General features: G+C 43.1%; 1 non-coding gene across 1 annotated transcript; it reads right to left on the bottom strand.

Moving 5' to 3' along the window:
• Window positions 1-258: 258 nt before the first annotated feature.
• LOC148015926 (U2 spliceosomal RNA) lies at window positions 259-457 on the bottom strand. Its single transcript, XR_015688207.1, has one exon. It is a non-coding gene; the product is annotated as a U2 spliceosomal RNA (small nuclear RNA).
• Between the last annotated feature and the right edge of the window lie 8112 nt (window positions 458-8569).

Here is an 8569-nt window from a genome sequence, read left to right as displayed (position 1 = left end):
AAGATAGTTGCAGGCTATGGGCAAGAGGTGGTGCAATCTGCGATGCAGCCAGTGTTCGAGCAGGCGTAGGCTGGCAGGTCCAAGTGGCTAGGGCTCCTCGTTGCTCCTTTAGAGTACCATATAGAAGGAGTTGAGATCCGCAAAGCAATAACCTTAGTGCAACTGTGGGTGTACGTACGCTGCAGCCTTCGGAGAAACGCACAGAATATGTCGATAATGCCTCCCCCCACACCTTAGTATTTCATTCAAGACCTGTGAAGGGGGTGCGCCAAGCGCTCCGAGATAGTGCAATACGGAGGCGACGCGCGCAGCCCCGGGCAGCAAGCTGCCGGGTGGGGCTACCCCCGTGAGAAAAATTAGGTTAATATCGTAGTGACCCGATGGGTCACGTATCAGATATTAAACTGATAAGAACAGATACTACACTTGATCTTAGCCAAAAGGCCGAGAAAGGTATGGTTACTCTGAGCTCCGACCGTGGCCCCTTTTTCTCTAAGTCCGTGTCCCCGATTGAGATCTTTCCCTTGGAAGCCTTCTTCCGTTGTCCTTTGTCTTTGTTTCCCAAGGTAGCCTTCTTTTATGGCTTACCCTTTGCACTTCCCTTCTGGCATGTCTTCTTTGCCTTAAAAGCCTTGTGGACCTTTATAGGCTTTGATGTGCTATGTCCCCGCCTACCATGAGGTGGTCACTCTAGAATTGGTGGAATATCCACAAGCCTGTCCAGCATCATGCTAATGGCTCTAGCTCTTGCAAGCCAAATGTGCTCATCTGTGTAGCACTCTCATGTGAATTGTAGAGTTGGAGTATGGTGAGCAAGCACAAGGAACTTTCTTACATTACATGCAAGAATAGATAAGAAAGAAGACTTACTATGATCCCTTTGTTAAATAGCATAAACTTAGCCTCTAGATATCTCCAAGCATTAGTAATGATGCTCCATTGCACATCATGAAGTGTTATTCTAATGACGAGTGTACAAAAGTCCGAGATGGCAATACTCCAACCTAAATTGGAAAAGTTATCTCAATATAAGTATCATCACAATTGGCAAACCACCTTTTCCTTCAAGTGTTTCTACATACAAGCCACATACTCCATAACTCGCCTATATCTCATACTCCACTTGTACTACTACAAGGATGCAAGATAGAAGAGGTAAGAGAGTGTGAGGAGGTATCCATTGCACATTCTCATATGTAAGTTGTCCAATGCCATCACCATCTTGAAGATTGACCATGTTTTGCCTAGGCAGGTATATTTGCAAGTGTAGTACATTTGAGCCTCTCTTAATATTACAAAACCCACCTAACCAAGGACCCCAACCATTCTGAGGGCTCATATTAACTTTTTAGGGATACTGAGAGACTCCAAGGCCATTTATAACATACCCTCCTAACAAAATGTTGGATTCGAGCAACCAAAAGAGACTCTTCTTATTAAAGAACCCCCTAGTTACCATTAGCAAGCCCACCTAATCAAGGGAAAACTATTTTGAGGGCTGATATTACTTTTTTAGGGATATTAAAAACTCCAAGGTCAATCATAACATAACATCCTAACAATCCCTTTAGTGTGTGAGGGACTTGGTAGAGAGAAGCTCTTGCCATTCCACTATCTTCTAATCCATCCTTCCAATTTGAGAGGTGAGATTGAGGGTCTGTATGTGAGGTTAAGTCAAGAGAGAGTGAAGGACCCATCAAGAAGCTCCATTCACTCTAATTCTACCCTTTTTCTTCATCTTTTCCTCTCTATATCGCATGTAAATGAGGATATGAGGACATGGAGTGAATCCAGGGGCATCGCATGGACTGTGGAGCATTTCTTATCAAGATATCGCAACTATAATGAGTTAAGTTATAAGTATACTCTCAACAGCCAAGCTTCAAGTGTTCTAGTACGAAAGTGATAGAGTAGATTTATCATAAGGCCTTGCATGTGAGATGGCTAGGTGAGAGCCATTGACTATGTGCATCATACCATTGAAACAATAAGGGTTGTGTCCTAAGTCCCAACATCAAGCTCATGGAGTACAACATTGTTAGTTCCATTGTTAGGACCAAGGACACTATGACCATTGAGTCTCTTACGCACTTCATGACATGGAATAGGAGAATGTCAGTCAAAAGGACAAGGAGGACATTGGAGATTACGTCACCCACGTGTGGAGTCTCTTTAAGAGAATCCCAACCACAAAGTGACCTAGTGAGTGAGCGATCTCCACCATATTCATAAGTGGAATTAGGAGTGAAGACCTCTACAAGGCCTTGGTAGGCAATTTGAACCTGCAGATGGAGGTGCTAGCTAGGGTCTTTGAAGAAGCCATACACATAGACGACTTGGTCAAGGAGAGGAGCTTGAGAGACACAAGCCGAGATAGTGCAGCCTCTAGAGCCTCAAAGAGAGCTACCGCTGCTACTGAGGGATCTAGTCAGAATAAGCAAGAGAAAGGGAAGAGTGTTGACCTGAGTGGAGCCCCAAGAGGAACACCAAGGAAAAAGGAATTCTCTTGCAAGAAAATCTATCTTGTAACATCAACAAGATTTTATTTCATTCTTTTGATCATCAAACAAAGAAACCAACAATTCTTCACGCAGCACCATAGTAGATATCTCCCACGGATTTATCTTTAACAAACTTGATCATGTTCTTCATATTCTTCATATTCTTCATATTCTTCATTAATAGACAAAGAGAACACAACTTTTGATGGAAAGAAATCAAATAGTATTCATCTTCATTGTCTTCATAGTCTTCTCCCTCATAGGAAAATACAATGTTTCACATAGAATCAACTATCTCTTGCATATGATCTCTCTCACAATAGTATGCTCTCAGTACTACATCATATCCTTACTACAATCACTCAATAATCACTCACAATAATCCCTATTAGGTCGTGGATACACCTCCCAAAAGGTATGTCTGATATGAAGGGGCACCAGAGACATCATAGTGTCCTGTGAGATCTGTCTTCTGTCACTTACCTTCTGTAACCTTCTGTAAATCTTCATCAGCTACTTCTTCACTTCTTTTAACTTGAATAGAGCTTCCATTCATCCTTTTCCTAAGACAAGAACACTTCCCAAAACATCCATACATCCATCATAACACTCAACAGAAACAAACAGAACAGAACCACAGAACAACAGAGCAACAGGACTACAGAGCTACAGAAGCACAGAAGCTACATAACTTTACAGAAGATCAACAAAACCCATAAAAACCAAAACCAAACTAATTCAATCTCTCATAAACCTTTTGACACATTTCAATAATCTCTCAAAACATTCATTCAACCATCTCAACTACCAAAACAGAACCAAAACAGAACAAAACAGAAGAAACTCAGGCCTTACAGAACCATACAGAGAGAATTACAGAACTCTTCAGAACAACATATTTCATAAAAAAACCCAACATAAACCCTTCCAAACATACTCAAACCACTCTAAATACTTCAAAACATCTTCAAACTCAAACAATCAACCACCAAAAACAACCATTCAGCAACAAAAACAACAAAAAATCAGCCTAAAAACCAATCATTTCCACACTCAACACTGAGCCAAGAATTGGCGGACGTAAAGCTAGAGCTAGCCAAGCTCGAGGAAATGATTAGAAGACTTGTGTGACCTCATGTGCAATGTGTCAACTACTGTGGAGGGAACCACCTCTCAACCAAGTGCATGGATCCTAGATCCGGACCGGACCTTGTGCCACAACTGTGGTAGGTTTGGACATGATGCTATGCATTACCGATTACCGAGGCATTCACCATATCTACAGGTTTACAACAAGCCATACTACTTGGGGAATAGACCGTTGTAATCTCATACTAGACTTGTAATCACCTAGGGCATATCTCATCTCGTTGCCTCAAACAAGAACAAGCTAACTAGGATAAGATCGATTTGAGATGCCCCAAATGTGGATTCACTCACATATATGCCAAATGTCCCAAACGAAAACTGCCTATTAGCTCAGCCATTGTACCTTTTGTACCTTTGGGGCTCTTTGGAGTTGAAACACTTGATGGTGAGGCCACTCCAATCTAGTTAAATGTCATGACTAGGGAAATGAAAAGTAGTGGTCTCTATTGAGACTGAAAGTCTACCCATGATTTTCTATGTGCTACCTAATACCAAGGCCGCATGTAAGGAATCGTTGCTAGGACGCACTTGGAAGAAGCAGGCACATTGCAATGTCGACTATGACTCGCACTGCATTCACCTCGCCATTGGCGCTCTGAGGATAGTAACAACTTTCAACAAGGATAGCGTGAATCTACCCAAGCCCGCAGTGTCACCGATAGTAGTACTAACACAAAGTCTCAGGAGGGGAGTCATGACTTGTTCCACCCTACTAAGATGACTAACCGATCACAACCTAAGGGAAATCTAACCAAGACGATTGAATAATAGAATGGGTACCTAAATGCCAATCACCGCCACCTAAGAGCCGACCCGCATGGACCCATAACTCGCGACCATCATGCCCTAGGCGTAGAAGACACAATTGGTGTTCTTATAAAACCTGATGAACAGTCAAGCCACAATGGGTACCTATGGCCCTATTGCATGCACAAGGCTACTATGAGGGCAACAACTAGATTTGGATGTCTAAGACCAAGAGTCACACATGTGCCCTTTAGCCCCATCCGCTACTAGCCCATTTCCAAAGACTAGTGAGCCACCTAAAACTTCTAAACCACTTGAGTCACAAACCAAACCCATCGAACCTCAACAGGTCTACCAACTAAAACCGCAATTGGTTGCCTCTACACTGATCCCACCTAATGTTCCTAGTGTCCCAACGGCTTCACAACTAGCAAGCAACACAACATTTGAGCCCCAAACCCCACGCCCCTCACACAACTGGCTACCCCACATCCTAAGGATCAGTCGAAGCGGTAGACACCACTTGCCGAGCTCTCCAGCCTAGTAAAACCCCAACCTCTTGCAATCCTTAAACCCTCTTACAAGCGGAGATCTATTCTTATGTTGGCCTCTAATCTAGCTAAGGACACGGGGGATGACTTGGTCACATGTATTAGACGCTTGGATGCTACCTTCATGATGCTTGCTAAAAGCTACAAAGGATTGGACCTAGGCCTCCTAGACGAGCCTTTAGCAATTGATGTACACACGATGTCATGTACCTTGGAAGAATCCAAGTTCCTGTTCATTAAAGCCCCCATGGTAGTTGAGGAATTGATCAGCACAGAGATCTCTAGCGAGCAAGCTTGCAGACAAAGGCTAATTACCTCCTAAAGGAAGAGCAAAGTCTGTCCCATGAACTAAGAGCTGGAAGAACTTCAAACACTGGCCATCACTAACTCCTCCTTTTTGCGTAAATGGTATGCTCTCTGTCTTCAATGGGAATAAGAGGGCTGCCCAATAATGGCCAATGTCGAGTAGAGACACACCATCAAAACCTCTGAATATGACCCTACTTATATGTAGCTCCTACCTCCTTTAGAATATTGAGCATCACTCGCAATCAACCCTTAGAAGATCATAACATGGCCCACCCCTATTTAGATTGAGACCTTACGAAGGAAGAGCTACACATTGCCAATAGGATCAACTTTGGTGACTTCCTAACTGATGTTTTGACCTACATTATGTATGTAGGTGTTAGACCTCACAACGTGGACCGTCATGCTCACTTGGAGTATAACCCACACTTCTATGCTTGGCTAACACAAAAGTGAAGCATTACAAGCTTGCGCTTAATACCCTTAACATTTATTTTCCAATCCTAGCAAGGATTCACATCCTTCTCAGGGGGGAAGTGGGTAAGGTGGAAAAGAAAACATGTATGATACCTCAACCGGTGTTTAAAGGACGGATAGAAATAAATGTAAGGTGGAAAAGAAAACATGTCTCAGACCTCAACCAGTGTTTAAAGGAGGGATAGAAATCAATGTATGATTGAGGAAAATTGTGATAATTTTTTTGGCTTGTGTGGATTGCTTGATGAAAAAGTATTTATTTTACATTTAAGCACTTTGCCTTTCCATAACTTACATTCATTATCTACTTATTGTCTTGCAAGAGTTATCTCAAGAAAACTAATGGTAAGCTGCTGTGGTATTGTGATAGGAACCTATGATGGCAAGCCAAAACAAAGGCAAGCTTCCATTCATAAAAAAAGAAAAGGTGAAGTACATCCTAATGGTTGAGATAAAGGCCTTCAACCAATACAAGTTCAGGATCGTCATGAGCTTGGATGACATGGTCATGGAAGAACCGGCTGTGAAGCGGCTTGTCGACCAATGCAATCTGGGAAAGTAGGTGGAGAAGGTTGAACAAGCTATTGACTCTAGCAAGTGCATGGAGTTCCTACGGACCTTTGATGCTAATAGGAACCACATCACTATAACAGTGAGACAAGGACAAGAACCCCATAGGGTCGAGGTGGATTTGAGCTCAGAAATGGTGGAAAGAGCATTGGGCTTGGTCAACAAGGTCGACAGGCAACTTAAAAGGGATGTCAACATGTTGGGAATGGACAAAGCCCTAGTCCACACCAATGACAATATCCGCTTAGCTAATATTCTCGATCCTAAAGTCAGGTTACAAGCAGAGACGATCCACACACTATTCTCTAGTCAAAGGTACAACACCTTATTGAGCAGAATTGGAGTGCCCTTGCTAGAAAGCCTTGCAACCAAGTCCCTAGATGAAGTGAATTGGAATGGCTTCATGTAAAAAATCATTGAAGCTTCAGCAAAGGCACTAGCTAGAGGTACAAGACTAGTAGAGGCAAGGAGTCTCCAGCTTTCACAATGGGGACGGCAATGAAGAAATCATCATCAAAAGCATAGATTATAGGGTTTGGTGGGGTGCTAATTGCTATAATCTAGCAGGCTATGGAAGAGGTGGAAGATGAAGAGGAAGTGGGGGAGACACTTGAAAGATCACCACCCCATGAGCAAGAGCAATCAAGTGAAAGGACAATGAGTGAGGGCAGAGAACCGGAGATACCATCTGGCCAAGGAGGGCCTAGAAGGCCAAAGAAGGAGACTCCTCAAAAGCAATGGCAAGAAACTAGGGAGAAAATGACCAAGGAAGAAAAGGCTGAGTTGTAGAAGAGTGCGGGTGGAGTCTAGGAGGTCTAAAGAAGAAAGAAGAAGGAGAACAAAAGCAGAGGTAGAAGAGCTGCATAGGAAGCAAGAGGAAGATTCGGCTCAAGCCATTCATATGTCGATGGAACAGCCTTCAGGGAGGAGAGTTGGCCACTATGAGTCCACAAAGGTAAGAAGCCCCAAGCATCAGCGCCAAAGTTACCAGAGATTGAACCAGCACCAATGGCAGAAGGCAAAGGAAAGGGCCTATTGTATCCAATCACGCCTGCTCTCATGCCCCAACTAGTAACCGCCACAACCACCCACGACATCACTAGCACTGTGGATGCAAGCAACCTCATGGCCTGGCAATGGGTGCAATATCTAGTGAACAAGGTGCAAGAAATAGCCCCAAACTCGAGTCGAGGAGCTCCAACAACTTGAATGAAGAGACCGATATCTGCAGATGTTGAATCAAGGCAAGACTCCAAGAAGTAGAAGATAGAGACATTGACAACGACTATACCTACAAGAGTGCCATCGACTATGGGCTATGATGAATACATCAAAGATCTTCTTGCATAGCTAGACAGAGCAAAGGCAGAGAAGAAGACAATTGTAGCTGAATTGGAGGCCAAAAGAGAAGCATTGGCAACCTTCTAGTTGGAAAGGACTCGCCAAGTAGTAGGATACCAAACGGAAATCTACAAGGTGAAGGAAGATCTCAAAGCCAAGGAAAAGAAAGAAGACAATTGGCAAGGAAGGCTCGAAGAAGAATGACAAGAACTAATAGCCTTACAAAGGAAGTACAAGCTCATCCTCATGCAACATGAAGAAATGAGAGAGCAGTTGAAGAGGATAGAAGAGGCAACAGACAAACTTGAAGTGGAGAATGCAAAAAAAAGCTCAGAAATGTGCAATTGATGGTGCAATTGCACATCCGCCTAATGCCAATATACGATGCAAAAAACAGAAAGGCCAAGGAGGCTTATAGTGCTAAGCATAGAATAGATTGTGCTGGTGCATTGAAAGGCCCAACTCGTGCATGCAACACTCCATTTACACATCTCACCTCTCATTAGGATTTGAAAGACAAAGACTAGTCACTTGCCCCACCCTCTGTCTCATGCTCTTCTGATAATTACAAAGGGTAGCTCATACTCACATCTCCATTCTATTAGGATGAAATCTCACGTCACTTAGTGGTTTCCGATGAGAATATTGGCTTGTCGACGATGTTAAACATTGTATGTTGATGCAGCGGCATACCTAGGGATATCACCAAGAGATTAGAAACTTGTGTTAGCGTAAAACCTTCCATCTATTGTAGAAGTCAAACATTCTCTAGAGTCACAAGACATATCATACCAAGGGAGGTAGCTTCTGAACTGCATCTTGGAAGGACAAAGAGATGATTCAATTGGTTTGGTTGGATTGCAAGGTATCACCACCTTTTCCATAGCTAGCTTTCCACCTAAGGATGCTACCACATTTTCTTAG

This window comes from Lygodium microphyllum, chromosome 23 (assembly GCF_053477565.2).
Source record: "Lygodium microphyllum isolate KBCC chromosome 23, Lygodium_microphyllum_v1.1.10, whole genome shotgun sequence".
NCBI classification, from domain to species: Eukaryota; Viridiplantae; Streptophyta; class Polypodiopsida; order Schizaeales; family Lygodiaceae; genus Lygodium; species Lygodium microphyllum.
The sequence above is the reverse complement of the archived record's forward strand: the minus strand, read 5'-3'. Positions and strand labels throughout refer to the sequence as shown.